Source organism: Pongo pygmaeus, chromosome 4 (assembly GCF_028885625.2).
Source record: "Pongo pygmaeus isolate AG05252 chromosome 4, NHGRI_mPonPyg2-v2.0_pri, whole genome shotgun sequence".
Classification (NCBI taxonomy): domain Eukaryota; kingdom Metazoa; phylum Chordata; class Mammalia; order Primates; family Hominidae; genus Pongo; species Pongo pygmaeus.
In genome coordinates this window covers 113,485,488-113,503,422 of record NC_072377.2, presented here as the reverse complement: position 1 = coordinate 113,503,422, position 17,935 = coordinate 113,485,488, and the positions used below count along the sequence as shown (strand labels likewise).

The window sequence follows — 17,935 nt, the reverse complement described above, 5'->3', positions numbered from 1 at the left end:
GGTTCAGGAGCACTGTTGCCAACTTCAGAGTGATTCTCCTGTGGCTGTTATGGTTGGTATATGTTATTATTACCACCATCATTATTAGCCAGGCTGTCATACTGTTTGCTGTCTCTTGCTGAGCTTCAAAGGTATTGCTGGTAAGCCAAGTCCCCGCCTAATCTTTACTTAAACAATCTCTTATTAACCTAATTGAAGGACAGCATTCATCCTTACTGAATGTGATTTGTGAAGGTTCTTGTGAATTCAGGTTTTTCGTCTTAGCCTTGTATCCGTTCCCATTTTGATAAAGCATACCTTTGGTATTTAGTGGCTTTGTCTAAGTTGTTGATACTTGTTGAATTGAATGGAATGCAATACAGACCCTCTTTAGAATGCCACTATACACTGCACTTAAGGTGAGTGATCCGTTAATTAGTAATTTGGTTACAGTTGTTGCAGTAACTACCAGTCACTTCATATGCCCTTGTTTGTTCATCTTTCCTAAAAAGGACACTAAAAATTTTGTTGTGTTTGGCAGACAGATGCACTCTGCACTGTCTTTGGAAGTAGCCTAATGTGCTAGTATATTAAAGAAAGGAAATGAAGTCAGCTGATAACGCCTCATTCTTAGTGAAACCATACTGTCTCTTTTTCTAACTCCTTACATGCCATCTGTTTAATAATCTGCCTTAGAATTTAAGTGATCAATGTCAAGCTCATTTTAGTAATTTTTGGAGTCCACCTTTTCCCATCTCAAAATTGTGGTGTTTGAAATAACATGACCTTGACAAAGTCACGTAATCACCCTGCTTCTGTTTTCTCTATTAAGTAATGAATCTAAATTATAGGTTCAGTACTACCACTATTTGTGCATGAATAAGGGTTTGAAACAAATGTTTTTCATTGATGTGCAAAGTCATAGGGAAATATGTTATACTTGGTTTCCGTCATTGTTTATAGCACCACTTTTTGGAGAATGATGAACATTTCAGATAAAACACTCTTACAAACATATTAATTACCTTTCAAGAGTTGAGAATTTGACAGGGGCATTTTATTAAGTCAAAATAAAATGTAATTTTCATAATATTAATTATGAAACCTAACACACTAATAAAGATAGTTGGTAATTTATTGCGTCTTATATTATTAGTATATAATCAATATACAGTTTTTATAGTGAACATTGACAGGGAGGAGGTCTTTATCTTTTTAGAAAGATACTACTTCTTACTGTCAGTAATTTCCTTAGATTATAACAATGTTTCTTCTTATGAAGATTCATTTTTTAAATGCATTTTTACATTATAATAATAGTTTCTACTTATGAAACACTAAATATTAGGCATAGTGTAGGCTGTCTTAGCTCATCTTCATAATAAGTCTGCAGGGTTGATTTATTGTCTCAACTTTACAAATTAAAAAAAAAATTGAGCCCCAGACATGGTCAAAGAGCCCTGGTTCTTAAAGGAGATATCGTGGGTTCTGTCTACTTCATGCTGCCTTCCTGAGTAGGAACAGCTTACCTGATCAGTGTTATCAGTGTTATTATTTAAGTACATTGCTTGAGATGCAGTCTGTTTTGTTTTTTTGTTTTGTTTTATCAGAAAAAATTAGGATCTGTTCAGAATTTTGAGAAATATTTTTTCCTTGCTATATTATTTTGCTAACATGTTAAGATATTTGTGTACTGATGACCCAGATTCTAATGTGGCCCTGATTAGTGAAGTTTCTTAGTCACCAGTAAGATCTAATGAGAACTTCCTACCTTTGCCTGGTAATCTGGGATTCTTAAACTGTTCTGCAGAGACTGTCCCAGGCCTGAAAGGTGTATAGCATCCTGTTGTCTCTTAGCCATCGAGAGCTAACTATGCAGACATCTTTCTACAAGCAATTTGTGCTACCCTTTCCAAAGGTCTGGATTTCAGTTCCTCTAGAAGCCATGGACATCTGCCCTCCACAACTGCAAATACTCCATAGAGTACAGAACCTACTCCCAAGTTGTTTTGTTCGTAGGAAGAGACACTTGACAGGGGCTTTCCTTTTGATTTCAATCCTTAATAAATGCCATTTTAAATTCTTTTTTAAAGAATTCTTTTAAAAATCCAGCCGTTTACATTGTGCCCTAGTTCTATTAGTCTAGTCCCAATGACTTGTGAAGAGAACCCAAGTGTTACAGACAGCTGTTAAAAGGGGCTTCTCTGCATGCCATCATACCGACTGGCTTTTGGCCCCAACAAATAATTCTTCCTCTTTACCTGGACCAAGGATCCCCCAACCCTGGTATTGCAGTATTCTAGGTTTGGTGCCATTCTAGAATGTTAGACTTTTTATTTCCGTTTAAATTGACCTTTAAAGCAGATGAAGATAGGGATGAGGAGCTTACAAGATCAACCTTGTCTGGGAAGCAAGCTCTAGCCTCAGTTGGATGACGAAGCTATTCACAAGTGAGCACCTTGGTTACAATCCACATCTAAATGAGTAAATACTACCTGAAAGAAAATGTTTAAAAATTTTCAAATTAGGGAGCTTATGAAAATAGTATATTAGGACATATAAAATGGGAATACTTTCTCAATCCACTGAAAAACACCTTCATTAAACCCAACAAATTAAATATTTGTATAACCTGAGCTGCTGTCCATTTAATATTTACAAAGTGCCTACTCTCACAAACCTGTGAACAAGATAGACAAGATCCCTGGCCTCCTGAAGTGTCCGTTGTAATGAAGAGACTGTTACACGTACCCACCCCCAGCACAGCTGGAGAAAGGATTTCATCTTAGCTTGGGAAATGCCTGACACACGGGGCCTTAGTGTCTCTTCTGTGATTACCCAAGCTAGAAACAAAAGCAAGGAAAGAATGAGCCCCCTAAGGTGACTTTAGCTACCAGCACCTACTCTCAAGCCCAAAGGATCTATAGCTATATTGAGATAGTTATAGGTTGAAGGGTTGAACCCATCTCCTAAGAGGTCGTGTGCCGTATGGACCACAGCAGGCTATGATGTCTTACAACCAGGGAAATTTGAAAAGATTTTTTTTTTTTTTTTTTTTTTTTGAGATGCAGTCTCACCCAGGCTGGAGTGCTATGGTGCGATCTCGGCTCACTGCAACCTATGCCTCCCCGGATCAAGCGATTCTCCTGCCTCAGCCTCCTGAGTAGATGGGATTACAGACATGTGCCACCATGCCCCCCCTAATTTTTGTATTTTTAGTAGAGACGGGGTTTCACCATGTTGGTCAGGCTGGTCTCAAACCCCTGACCTCAGGTGATCCACCTGCCTCAAGCCTCCCAAAGTGCTGGGATTACAGGCATGAGCCACCAGTGCCAGCCAAGAGTTTATTTTCTAGAGATGGGGGTGAGTTGAATAGAAGAACCAAAACTCCAGTGTTTGACCTTATATCCTGTGCTTTATTTTTGCTTGTTTTCTCTTCTCCCTGTGCTACAGCATTCACACATATGCATCCAGTATGGTTTTATCCAGAAAATAGAACATAAAGCAGGCAATTCTGAAGCACTGCTTTTCTGCTGGTCATGTAGGCTCTGATACAAAATATTGTATAATTTTTTTTGTAACTATGCTGGTGTACCAACACTAACACAATGAACGCTGCAAACTCTTACTAAGGGCTTAATAAGGAGTAAGCATCATTATAAAATTGTCAGACTTGCTGTATTGTGACTCTCACAGAAGCTGAATGGGCCAAATTAAAGTGCACTGGACATTAAGGGAAATAAATGCTATGCAGATGCACAGCCATGTTAAGGCAGTCCTCCCTCTCAACTTAGCAGCAGCACTATGATATAGCAGAGGTGCCAAATCTGAGCATAACCGAGGTTCACTCAGGGAGGACAGAAATGTTGCACAACCCTTTGGGTTCTTCTTTCCCCAACCCCCATTACTGTATAATGCATTTTCTCCCAAAACTAAGGCCCTGAAGAACTGCCTAAGGCTTAATTTATATGTAGGTGAAACTCAGTAGAAGGGGAAGCAGAACAGAATGATGCATTGGATGGATTTACCACAGTGCCTGCAAGGACCATTTTACCTGAAGGAGAATATCCCTTCTCATTGTCAAGGACTGCAAAGGATTCAGGGTTTTCCCCTGCTTGCAAGCTAACAAGTTTCCTAGGTCCCAGGAGTATATACAAGACCCCTGGATCAGAGACAAAGGACTTCATTTCTCATAGCACAGTGGACAGCATGAGTTTCATAATTACATCAGTTTGTCTTCCCCCCAATGTCCCTCGGGAGTGCTGCACACACACACGGTGAGTTTAGTGTCACAGCTGAGGAAATTGGAGCTTAGGAAACCCCAATCTTAGGGGACTGCTAGAAATCTGCCCCAGGACAAGACATTATCCTCATTTTGCTCAGGAAACAAATCTGTCCTCTGACCTGAGAGGAGAGGAGGGAACAATAAATATATCTGTCTCCTAAGACTATTTGCTGGACAAACATCTTTGAAAAGACAGGACAGGACAAAGCTGTTCATGCTTCTTGCTCAGAAGATGTGCAGAAATACAAGAAATCGAGGAAGAATTGTTTCAACACCATAGCCCCTGCTAAAGGGATGGGACAACATAGGCCTCAAAATCCCACTCCTCCCAGCCACAGGTGATTGGACTGTTGGGCACCTGACTCAAGGCTCCTGCATTCAGAGGCTGACCAGCGACCCGGTGCTGGAGATAAGGCAGGTCTGTCAGCTTCTCTCACTAATTTATGTTGGGAAATAGGGAATTCTTAACAGGAAATGGGGAGGTGAAGCAAAAGGGTTGCAGGAGGAGGGATATTAAAGTCGTAAGGAATCATGACATGCTGAAGTGATGAGGAAGCAGAAACTAAGAACAGTTAAAAACTGAATGGGAGAAAATACCTAAGAGAGGATTGAAGAGGAAGCCAACTGCAGTGGGAGAGAAGGAAGCTGAGCCTCATGACCAGTGGAACACCAGAATGAAGTAGACATAGCTCCTTCCTTTCCTTAGGCATCTTTTTACTTCCTATCCCGATCTGCCACCCACACCAAACATGGATATCCTTATAACAACACACACAAGCCAGTACTGGAGAGAATTTGAGTGAGCCTCTGTTTTAGTTAAGTAAGCTCTTTGGTTATAAAGAACGGAAGAGATACAAAATAATGTTGCAGCACAGTGACAGTAAACTAGTTAACATTTATTGAGTGCATACTATGTGCTGGGAATATTTTTGGGTCATTTTACATGCAGCATCTTAGTTAATCCTTATATAATCCTAATAAAACTTAGAAGTAAACACTATTATAATTCCCCAAAGACATCAAAAGATTAAGTAGTTGCCAAGGCTCACATAGCGAGTAAGTAAGGGAGTCAGGATTCCAACCCAATGCCCTTAACTGCTTTGTTATATTGCTTACTGCATAGGTGAGTGAGTTAATACTCAAGGTAAGTACAAACAAAATAAATTTTAGTGACATCATTAATAGTTCTTGCAGACTAACCTTGTAAACTCAATAACCCTTTAAAAATTATTTCATCAGAGATGAAGACACTAAACATTTGGATCAAAAAACTTAGAAGTTGGTAATTATCTATATTAACAATCACAGAGAATAAGCCTGAAGAGGTTAAGGAGAGGAGCCTGAACATTAAATTGATTTACTCTCTTACCTGGAAAAAAAACCTGATCTCAGCAGATGCAATTTATGTTACTTTTATATCCACTGCAGACAGAATTCTGCCTCCATCATTTTTTTTCTTGCCAGCCCCTGTGGTGTCCACAGTGTCATCAGTGACTACTGTCCGCACCTGTAAATAGGTAAGAACAATGATGTGGTCAAAGGAAGCCTGTTGTATTTCTACAGACTGGTAAGGCCTGGGTAGAAAGCAAGTTGTGATTGACCAGGGATAAACATCGGGTCCATGCTGTGTCTCACACTAAATCCACTGTACATGATCTTGTTCTGTCCTAATTGGTCTCTATCTCAGATGGTTAATCCCTTTGGTTAATGAATACCCATAGCCTAATCATCTCTAGGAACAGGCGCCTAAGAGGAGCCTGAGAGAATGTTGCCAAAGCCACTTGGCGAAAGATGCTTGTCTGTTCATTGACTGCTTTGTGCTGAGAATCAATAAAAAATTAATGATCTAAATAACCACTATATTAGCTCCCTGAAGGAAGAAACAGTGGCTTGCCCAAGATCATACACAGCCAACCAGTGTTGGAGCTAGGACTTGAATTTAGTTCTTCTGACTACTAACAGTTTTCTCTACTATGCCAAATACTGTTCCTGCTTTCCTTTCACCTGTACTCACTGTAATTCTCTGGTGAGTCAAGGCAGCAGCTACGGTGAGGTCAGAAAAAATGGCCTTCATTGAATAGGTAGCGTTTGCCTACAACCTGCTTTGTCCCAGATACCCTTCCACCAGCAAAGTGGGAAAATAATGACTTGGATAAGCAGAGCAAGCCTTCTGTTTGTGAGTTTCTCTGCTTCAGTTTTGGGTCAGTTTCAAGACCTAAAACTTGGCATGGGGAAGCAGGGACATTTCTGAGAGCTTGCTCTGCAGCCAGCACTTTATGAAAATAGAAGTACAAGATGAAATTTTGAGCTCTTTAAGGATGACAACACTGATTGATGATCACTAGGAGCCGGTAATTGCCTCCTGGTCTTAAAGTAGGAAACCTGCTGGGTAAAAAAAAAAAGACAATGAAGGGAACATTTTATCTTATAAATTGAGTAACAGCATTCTCTGGCAACTTGTTAATGTCAGAGGTGATCTCTACAAAAGTGAAGATAAGCTTGATTGCACGTAAAAAGAATATTTTTTCCTATCAAATGGGAATACAAATTTAGGGTTGTTCTGGGCAAACTTTCTTGAGTTTAAAAAGAGGGAAGCTGAGGCAATATTTATTTACAGACTCCAAGTTGGAAGGAACTAAACAATCCTGCCAGTTGCTCTAGAGGTGACAAGCACTTGCCTTTTCTCACTTTTCTTTTTCCCTTCTTCCCTCTCTCCTGTCTCGCCTTCATTCCTTCTTTCCTTCATCAGCCAGGCTGAGCTTAAATCCTAGTCCTACCACGTTCTAGCTGTGAAGTCTTGAGCAGCTTACTCAACCTCCATGTACCTGTTGCCTCATCTATAAAACATGGACAGATGGTTTTCTATCTAGGGTTATTATGAGTGAGTTCACATATGTAAAGTACTTAGGATCTGGCACATAGTGTTGGGTAGGAACACGTTTTCCCCATTCCTGTTGTTTCCTTCCACATAGAAGGACTTCTTCACTCATTATTTGATCTAAATCTTCATTGACAAATCACAGTATCACACATGGGCTCATGAATTTTGTAATATATTTTTAAGTCAAATTGTTTATGTAGACAGGAACCCAACAAAAATATTTTCCCAGGACCTTGTGCACCCTAGAAGTGGCCCTGGAGAAAAGCATTTGCCTACAGAAATAAACCGTTTCCTTCCTCAGCCTGTATCAGTAACAAAGGTGCAGCTTTGGCCACTATCTGCCACTCCTTTCTCTTATTCCTCTGTTTAGAAGCGGATCAGGAAAGAGGGACACCATTTCCTCAGATCCCTCAAAGTCCCAAAAAAGAACTCAATAAGCATTAGCTGTTACCATTTTTCAAGCTTTCAGATTGTGTTTTATTTTCCATTTTTCTCCTTTCCTTTCATTCCAAAAAGCCTCCTTTCTTTAATTCTATAAGCTCTTCTTTGGTCCCTGAGAGATTCTTGTTTGTTTATTTTTGTTTGTTTGTTTTTTACAATTATTCCAGAGATCTGGACAATCTCTAGCACAGAAAAAAAAAAATCCCTTCCTTCTTAGCATCCTTCAGTAGTTGGACTCAGTGAAAATTCCACTGCCCCCAGCCCTTTGCAGCACTGCTCTCAAGGCCAGTAGGCTGTACCTGGGCCCTGACTTGAGAGGAAGATCACAAGAGAAGAGCATTCAGTGGGTTAAAAAAAAACAGATCCGAAGGATGAAGGGAATCTACCTTCGGATTGGAACCAGAAGGTCAAAGGTTCTAGGAATGAAGGTATTCAACATGGCAACACTGGAAGCAAAGTAAACGTTCAACAGTTGGATGATAATAAAATAAGTGACCTTGAAACCAATAGGACAACATGGAGCTCATTACGATTATGTTTAGGGAGACCAGGAGGAGACATGGAATAGGGCTTATGTGCAATAAAACAGAGAGGAAAGGAGGAGACAATTTATAAATGCATGTCCTGTGATTGTGTAAAATTAGGCATCTGTTAAAAAGATGGGAATGAGGTAATAATAGAGTTAACATGTTAGAGTAATTGGATAATAGTATTAGTTGTTTCTTTTCTCTAACTGAATATAATACATTACTTTTATAATTTAGTAAATTTGTTCTTTTCAAAGGAGGTACACCCATGCCTTTCTCCTGGCTATCTGCAGCTCAACAGTGAGGGACTTGGGCTCCCAGGTCTCCATCACACTAAACAGTCCTGGCTGACTATGATACCCTTCCTCTTTTCTCCCTAATTTGTTGTCTACTACAGTTTGCTCCGTGGACATGTGAAGCAATCTCTGGGGGTGGAGCTGAGGAATCTGCATTATAAACAGTTTCCTGGGAGATTCTTACACACACTTAAGTTTGGACAAAGATTGCTTAATTTTTCTGCCAAAAATCTTAACCACACAGGGACTTGCATGATCTATGTTATTTCTTGAAGCAAAGTTAATCCGCCAATATTATGCCTCATGTGTATGTGTTTTAAGTGCTCAGTGAACACATTTCCATTTATCCTCAAAGATTTTTGTGTAGACATTTTCGATTATAATTTATTCAGTTTTTGCTTAGAAAGCCACCTTATAAGCAAGCTATCCTGTCATAGGATCACTACTTTCTTTCCCTCTGTTTTGAGTCCTGCCATAATTAGGGCTGAGTGACTTTTCGGGACACACTTTACTTTGTTTCTTTGATCACAACAGAGAACACAGGATGCTGGGGTCCTGAGGCTGGCCGAAGGGCTTCAGTTTTCCTTCATTCTCTATTATTATAGGACCTGGAAATATCCACTCATGATCCCACTGCTTCCAGCCCTCAAACTAAGAATGGAGTCTCTAGTCGTGCACGTTCCTGGGCCTCAGGGCTCACAAGGCAGTGAGGCTGAGGTGGGGCAGCCTGTCTGCGTCCACGTCCCAGAAGAGCCTCGCAGGTCCTCGCTGGCACTGCAGGAAGGAGGCCGCTCTGAGGTGAGGAGTGTTCTGACCTACAAGGGTGTCCAGTCTTTTGGCTTCCCTGGGCAACATTGGAAGGAGGAAAATTGTCTTAGGCCACACATAAAATACACTAATGATAGCTGATGAGCTTTAAAAAAAATGCAAACAAATTTCATAATGTTTTAAGAAAGCTTATGAACTTGTGTTTGGCCACATTCAAAGCTATCCTGGGCTGCATGCAGCCTGTGGGCCATGGGTTGGAGAATCTTGCTTTATGATTTTACTCAAGACAGAAACTAAGTGCTAACATTTCCCCCAATCACAATTCTATTTTACCTTTTTAAAAACTCTAAAGGGCAAGAATTTTGCTAATCTTTTCTAGAAATATAAAAACAAGCAAATATGTTTTCTAAAACAAACCAAGGCTTTTCCCCCGGGGAATTTGCAGACATAGCATGAACTCCTTCCTCACTGCTATTTCTTGAGAGGGGCTGTTAGGCTGTGCTGTGCTCTGCTTAAGGACGAGAGGCCAGGTACACAGCCTGAGAGGCCAGTCATTGTGCCATGGTGTTGTCAGGAGTTCCCAGTGTCCATCTTGATAAGGCTTTGCTAAAACATACTAATACAAACTTCCATTACCTCTTGTGTTTCTAAATAAACATACCAAGTTATTTTAAAAGACTCATGTTTTCCTTTATAATCATTTGAAATTTCTGCCTAGTGTAAAACAACCATCTAGATTCTCACAGAATTCATGAATAATACTTAAATCCACTCTCCTAAACAGTGGCAGTTTCATGTAAGTCGTGCACTAAACACGATGCCCAAATTTGTTTTTAAAGCTTTGAAGATAAATGATGAAGCCTCCTATGAGATTATCTTTTATGTAGCGGAAGAAAAGAATCTTTGAGGGTCAAGTTGCTAGGGCAGCCACAGAAGCCAGAGCCATGGGCCAGGAGGTCCTGAGGCCTCTCTGAAGGATGTGCGTGGTCATCCACTATGGGTGCAGCTGGTGTTGAGAAACTAAGCTGATGCACCCCCTCTGTTGTTCCAAGGCTAGACCAACAGTGGGCATTCTCTAGACCTATTGTCTCCTTTACCTATTAGGGGGAAAACCACCTCTACTATGCAGGGATCTGCTCCTTTAAACACATAAATACCACTTAATCCACTGCCCTCAACAGAGGAAATGACCACTGGCCTGGAGGCCTCCAAAATTCCTTCTCTTTTTCTTTCTTTCAAATCAAAGGTCATGGTTCATTTCGAGTTCCAAAGCTATTTTCTAAATTTTATTTTAATCCAAATCATGACTTATCATTCTCTTTCCTTCCTGAACAATTCAGTGCTAAAACCATTAGGTAGGGCAGAGCGAAGACAGTATGGGCACCAAGGTGAAGGAAACCACAGTGGCACAGAGTGCAGTGCCTGCATCAGGACAGGGTGAGGAGGCAGTCCTGCAGAGGGGCAGCTCAGCATGGTGTGTTCAAGTCCTACAGAGCATTGGAGCCCAAGTAAGTATGGACAGTGTCCCTGAAGAGAATGGCCCAGCACAGGGAATCGAACCCCAAGCTGAGGATGCCAGGCAGTGGGAGGGAGAGGGTGGAAGTCGGGGGGGTTGCTGCAGGGTGTCAGAGCCAAGCTGGGTGAGGAAGGCATCCCTGTAGGGGCAGCTCAGTTATAGAAAGCTAGGACCCACAAGAGGTGAGTACAGGGGAGCACATGGCGATGGGTCAGTGGGAGGTTGGTTACATCCAGGGAATTTGATAAAATACAAAATATATTAATCATATGGAATTGAGATTTTTTGCCATTAGTGAAGGGAGTTACAAATGTGGAGAGGGAGAAAATGAGATAAAAGCCACGGTGTTGAATGGGAATTCAATGTATCAGTGTGAATCCATGGTTTTCCGCATCCACAGATGTATAAATGTAGCTCTAAATGTGTGTGTATACACAGATGTTAGTGGTGGCAGGTATCCAAGTTACCCCCAAGTTACCAGCGGCAAATCGCAGTTCTTGCCTCCTCAGAAAAAAGAATTTGACCGAGGGGCATAAGGTAGAAGGAGAGGTCAAGGCAAGTTTCAGAGCGGGAGTAAAAATTTATTAAAAAGCTTTAGAACAGGGAGGAAAGGAAAGTACAGCTTGGAAGAGGGCCAAGCGAGCAACTTGAGAAACCAAATGTGCAGCCTGACCTGTTGACTTAGGGCTTTTATATGTTGGCATACTTCCGGGATCTTGCTTTACTTCGCCCCACTCCTGAGATCTTATTGGGAAGCTGCTGACCAGTTTCAGATGTTTTCTATCTATTAGGAGACTACCTCTCCCTGGCGCCGGCTGTGACCAGTTATTCAGAGAAACAGTTAACAACCGCCTGACCATCACCTGATGGTCGCCTGACACTCCTGGTGTGTGTTGAGGGGGTGCCCTCCACCGCCCTGCTCATGCCTGCCTCATGTTACAGCTACCTACTGTAACACAGATCCAGTGCCTACCTTTGTCAGCTGAGATTCCTAGGAGTAGTGATAATCCTAATACCCAGATCTCGATCTCTAAAAATCACCTTCCACTAAAAGAAACCAGGGCTTATTGGAGAAATAGCTGATTTCAGGGTTGGGAAAAGAAAAGATGAGCCTAGGACATCTTGAGCCAGAAAAGGAAGTGATCAAAGAATGATGGAAACATATCACAAAGACTAGAAGCTGGCTAGAAAGGGCCTTCACTGGCCAAACGGGACAATTTGTGCAACAAACTAAATAATAATGAAAGGTTATAACCCGTTGAACAAAATAGGAAACGTAAATCCACTCAGATATAAATAAATAAGTGAATAAAATAAAGTTTGATAAATGGGATGCCTACATAATTTCAAACAATTTCTCCACCAACACTTGTTAATTACAGAGGAGAAAAGTAACTTTACAATGGGAATGTCTGGCAGACATCACCTGACTCAAATGTCAAAGTGAAGAAACATCATCAATGATGTTTCCATCAAATGGATATCCTGTGCCACCTGACAAGAGGCATTTAGGACTTCTGTGATATTCCCTCTAAAGATGCATCACCTGAATCTGACTGTGACGAAACATCAGAAAAACTCAAACTGAGGAACACTCTGCAAGGTAACTAGCCTGTAATCCTCACAGATTCAAGGTCAGAAAACACAAAAATGAGAAACTGTTTCAGACTAAAGTTGACCTAAGGGACGTGACAAATGCAGTGCATGATTCGGAACTGGAGCCTTTTGCCATAAAAGACTTGTAGGAGACAATTGGCTAAAATAGAAGGAAGGCTGAGGTTTAGATGGCAACAATATGTAAGGGTTACTTTTCTGATTTTGATAGTTAGATCATGTTTCTACAGGAGAATGTCCTTGTTTGTAGGAAATACATACTAAAGTATTTAGAGGTGATGGGAATCAGGTTGTTGAATTACTAATGGATCCAGAAAAAAGGAGTTATTTGTAACATACTTATAATGTTTCTGTAAGTTTGTGATTATTTCAAAATAAAACAATTAACTTAGAAGCACATTACACTTGTTCCCATCCTACATTTAGCAATTTTGAACCTGGGCCATATTGATAACTAGGAGAGGAAATGTTACCTGCTCATAGAAGTCATCTGCCAGAATTTTCTTATTATTGACTTACGTAAAATTAGGTTGACAACTTAATCTGGGAAAAAACATCACAGCCACCCTTTCTTGTAATGCTTTCCTGAGAGTGTTGGCTAAATACAATGAAGTTAATACCACTTAGAAAAGCAAAAACCCCCTTCAAAGAAGGACTCAAGGGATAAATTTTCATCGTGTGTTCAGCATGAGATTATCTTCCATAAGCGTGCATCCCTCCCCTAATTAGCTTCCTGACCTTCTTTCTAGTTCCCCCAAAACCCTGGCAATGGCAACTAAAAAGATGGCTTTTGTGAGAAGAGCGATTGGTGTCCACACCTGCTGGTGCTGAGCACAAGACAATGCGCATGTGTTCTGTTGAAGGAAGAAACTTTAGAAACGTCATCTTCAAGGTGTCAATCACTTGTCTACTATAGCTGCTGCCTCAGCGTCCACTTTTAGACACAGCATTAGCTGTGTGAAACCCAGTTGCACCCTGCCACCTTTGGTCTAGGTGTGACTTCTCTTCCTTAGAGGGGCACGATAGAGCCCGTGTGTTTCTTTTCTTTTTTTTCTTTTTGTTTTTGAGATGGAGTCTCACTCTGTCATCCAGGCTGGAGTGCAGTGGCACCATCTTGACTCACTGCAACCTCCGCCTCCCGGTTCAAGCAATTCTCCTGCCTCAGCCTCCCAAGTAGCTGGGACTACAGGCATGCACCACCATGCCTAGCTAATTTTTGTATTTTTAGCAGAGATGGGGTTTTACCATGTTGGCCAGGCTGGTCTCAAACTCCTGACCTCAAGTGATCCACTCACCTCAGCCTCCCAAAGTGCTGGGATTACAGGCATGAGCCACCATGCCTGGAGGAGCCCATGTGTTTCTCATCTCACCAACCCAAAGCCAACTCACTCCACAGCTGCTGACCATGAGGAAACCTAAGGTCAACACCGGAGTCAGGTAAATGAGCCACCCCCCCACCCCCACCCTGGTACACACTTGTTTTATTTAAACTGGCCAATCCACAACTCCCAGAGGAAAGCCCGTGGGCCTTCATAGAGGCCTGGTCTCAAGCCCTCACTTTCCTTTCCCACCTGCCGGTCGAGCGCCCTGCTGTCTCTGGACTTCCCATCGGCTCTCAGGGACGTGTAAGTAATAAAATGCTTCTCTCATTTCATATATTTTGTTTTGTGGCCCCCTCTGTGTCTCACCTGACCAACATAACCGAATCGAATTCTCCCGCTCAGGGCTCTCCCAAAGAGTGACTATCCTGGTAGGAATAAACTGGACCCGGGCCAGAAAAGAGCCACAAGGGCTTCTGCCAGTGTTTCCTGTGAGAGGGGCACCTGGTCATGGGTCACACTTAGGCATTAGGCCGTCTACGAGGATAAAGAAGTATCCTGGCTGGGTGCAGTGGCTCGTGCCTATAATCCAGTACTTTGGGAGGCTGAGGCAGGTGGATTGCTTGAGCCCAGGAATTCGAGACCAGCCTGGACAACGTGACAAAACTTCCTCATTACAAAAAATTAGCCAGGAGTGGTGGCGCATGCCTGTAGTCCCAGCTACTCGGAAGGCTGAGGTGGGGGGATTGCTTGAGCCCAGGACGGGGAGGTTTCAGTGAGCCAAGATCATGCCACTGCACAACCACTTCCCCTGGAGCCTCCTCAGGACAGGGCTAGAGTTTACAGACACTCTCCAGAGCAGCCTCAAGACCAAATCGGAGGAAAATCACAATGTAAGGGTAGATAAGGTGCTGAAAGCGATGGCGGTGGTAATTAGCTCTGAGGAGGAAGGTGGAAATGAAGAGCTTATTTTGGTAACTGCTCCTACATGCTGATGGCTTATAAGGTAATCTGTGCCTTCCAGTTTTAGGATCTCATCCAGAGTCATTATAATATGGGCAGGGGTACACTGACTTTGGGTTCGGTCCAAGGTTCAAATTCTGGCTTTATTTATTTTGCTGACTGTCCACATTTAGTATCCTACTTAATCTTTCAAATCAGCTGTGCTAGGTACTGCTAGTACCTCCACTCTCCATTCACCACTTCTTTCTTACTTCAGTCTTGTTCAGGTGATGCTATATCTAGCCTTCCTACCTCTGTGCTGGTTACATGAGAAAATAAACACTTTTCTTGTAGAAAGCCACTGTAGTTATATCTCACTGTGAAACACAAACATAACTGATGGGTTACATGACTGATGAGTTATCTATAAAAATGGGGTTAATGCGGGAGGCGGAGGTTGCTGTGAGTTGAGATTGCGCCACTGCACTTCAGCCTGGGCAACAAGAGCAAAACTCCGTCTCAAAAAAAAAAAAAGTGGGGGCGGCTAATGATGCCTACCTCAAAGGGCTGAATGAAAGGTTAGATCAAATAACATGTAAGTGCCTCTAAATGGTAGAAGAGAAAGTTGAATACATGCTGCTTTTTCCATTCCTTCCCTCAACCAATTTAATCCTGTCCAAAGAGGAACATGCTTTCCATTGATATCCTACTCCCACTTTCCCCAGTTCCATGCTTGATTCAGCAAGCTGGCTAAAGTAACCACATTCAAGTTTGGCTGGCTAGGAACCTGCAGTTGTTCAACAACACAAAGGGAACTCTAAGTGATGTCATTTTAGGGGATTATCGGGAGGACATTTTGTGGTAGTAGTTGGGGACTAGGAGAAAGCTGTTGAAGGTTCTAGGAGTCCTCAGCCATCCATTTGAGCCACCAGTCATCCTGTAACTGGCATGATGATGGGGAAGACCTTGCCACCCAGCTTTGTAAACTCTCCTGAAGAAGCCTGAGCTTCCAATGAGTTTTCTCAACTTACCAGTTAGGATCAAATCTGTGAGATTTTTATGGGGAGGACTTATATATCTTAGAAATTCAGCCAGGTGCGGTGGCTCACACCTGTAATCCCAGCACTTTGGGAGGCCGAGGGGGCAGATCACTTGAGGTCAGGAGTTTAAGACCAGCCTGGCCAACATGGTGAAACTCCATCTCTACCCCCCGCCCCCCCAAAAAAAAAAGCCGGTCATGGTGGCATGCACCTGTAAACCCAGCTACTCCAGAGGCTGAGGCACGAGAATCACTTGAACCTGGCGGGGCAGAGGTTGCAGTGAGCTGAGATCATGCCACTGCACTCCAGCCTGGGTGACAGAGCAAGACCCTGTCTCAAAAAAGAAAAAGAAAAATCTGTCATTACTATTGTCTACCTTCAGCATTTTCTAAGGCAAAACTATCCATATTAAAGTAGAGGGCCAATGACCTAAAATTCATATTTTTACTACATATAATAAGACAAGTCTCACAGTTTCATAAAAATACACTTAGAGGTTTCATGCTGGTTGTTTAGTTTTGATTAAGTGAAAATAGTAATACTTAGGTTACAAAATATTCTTGAACTGTAAGATCTTTTTCAGGCAGGATACACCTCAATTCTAATCCCAAGTTTAGTTCACTGGTGGTTCTCCCATTTTACTTTAGTGGCTTTTTTGGAAGATAGATTTCTCAGAGCCTCATTGACCGGAATTAGATTCCAGAGAACTGGGGTTCATACCTTCTTGCACCTTCCTTAGGACTTGGGGAATCTCTGAACAGCACCCCTGGAGTCATGCAACACAAGCACCGGTTGTAGTTGTTCTCAGCAGTTTTTGAAATTTGGTCAACTAAGAGACAGCTGCCTGATATGCTTATCCTGAAATATATTCAAAACTCAAGGGCAAGTACATTTAATCGGGATTATTTTGTTCTAAGTGATAGAAACTGAGTCTAAGCTGGAACTAAGCAGGGAATTGATTGCCTCACAGAGCTGAAGAGTCAGGGGTCACCTGGCATTCAGCATGGCTGGGTTTGGGGCTTAAGTGGGGCCTCTAGTATTCAGTTTCTCTTCAGTGTCTGACTGTCTTCATCCTCAGGCTTCTCCAGATGGTGCCTGAAATCTCCTTGTTCTGCTCTCAAGGTAGTAAAGCAGCTACATCCTCACACCCTCCTAGGTTTGGCTCTAGAAAGTCTCTTCAGTAGCCTCCCAGAAAGTCCAGTGACTCACCATCCACTCTGGTCACACCCATTAGTCTTTGAGTCACTGTAACCAAAAGGAGATGGTGTCATGATTGGAGTGATTAAATACAGAGTCGCGTGTTTGAGCAGAGTCCACCCCATGGAGCCTTGGATGGCGTCCCATAGGCTGATAGTGGAGAAGGGATGGATCCCAATTAAAAATGGGAGCTACTACTAAAAAAGGAGAAATAAATGCTGGGGAAGCAAGTAACAAAAATGTCCATCCTTACATAGCCATTAGAACCTGCAGATGTCTTCTGAGACTGTTAATTTACTTTCACTTCAGTGTAATTTTTGAAAATCTGATTTTAATCTCGTGGCAGTTCAATAGAAAGTAATTCCTATTGTTAGTTACTTTATGTTCAGTTTTAATCTAAATACTGGCACATACTTGAATTGGTAAACGATACCCCCCACCCCACCTTTTTTTTTTTTTTTTTGAGACAGTCTCACTTTGTTGCCCAAGCTGGAGTGCACTGGCATGATCTCAGCTCATTGCACCCACTGTCGCCCAGGTAAAAGCAATTCTCGTGCCTCAGTCTCCTGAGTAGCTGGGATTACAGGTGTGTGCCACCACGCCTAGCTAATTTTTGTAGTTTTAGTAGAGACAGGGTTTTACCATGTTGGCCAGGCTGGTCTAGAACTCCTGGCTTCAAGTGATCTGCCCTTCTCCGCCTCCCAAAGTGCTGGGATTACAGGCGTGAGCCACCGTGCCTGGCCTGCTCATTGTTCTTCTATACAGCTTCAATCATTCACATGTCTCTTACCATCTGTTATGAAGTATGGTCTGCTCAGGAGCCCAACAAACTTGATCTCCTGGAGTCCTTTAAAATTCCAAAAATTTCTGAGAAATCAGCTCAGTAAATTGCTTTAACAAGTTTCCATGTCCTAGCCTCTGATTCTATTTGAATTAACAGTCTCCATAACCTGCTTCAAGTTTTTACATAAAGTTCTCAAACCCCACACTGACAGACAGGTTCTATTTGGCTAAGAGTGCTAAATAAAAAATAACAACTTCCTAAAACCCTTGGCTTTAGCCCATCCACCACTGAACCTTGTCACTCAAGCTTTCATGAGTTCAGCCATACACTAATGTAGAACTATCAT

At 42.1% G+C, this 17,935-nt stretch overlaps 1 long non-coding RNA gene across 1 annotated transcript; it reads left to right on the top strand.

The window, feature by feature from the left end:
* Positions 1–10,478: 10,478 nt before the first annotated feature.
* On the top strand, positions 10,479–14,089 carry LOC129037606 (uncharacterized). The gene is made up of 3 exons (XR_008502854.2): positions 10,479–10,685; positions 12,076–12,296; positions 13,057–14,089. It is a non-coding gene; the product is annotated as an uncharacterized LOC129037606 (long non-coding RNA).
* The last annotated feature ends 3,846 nt before the right edge of the window (positions 14,090–17,935 follow it).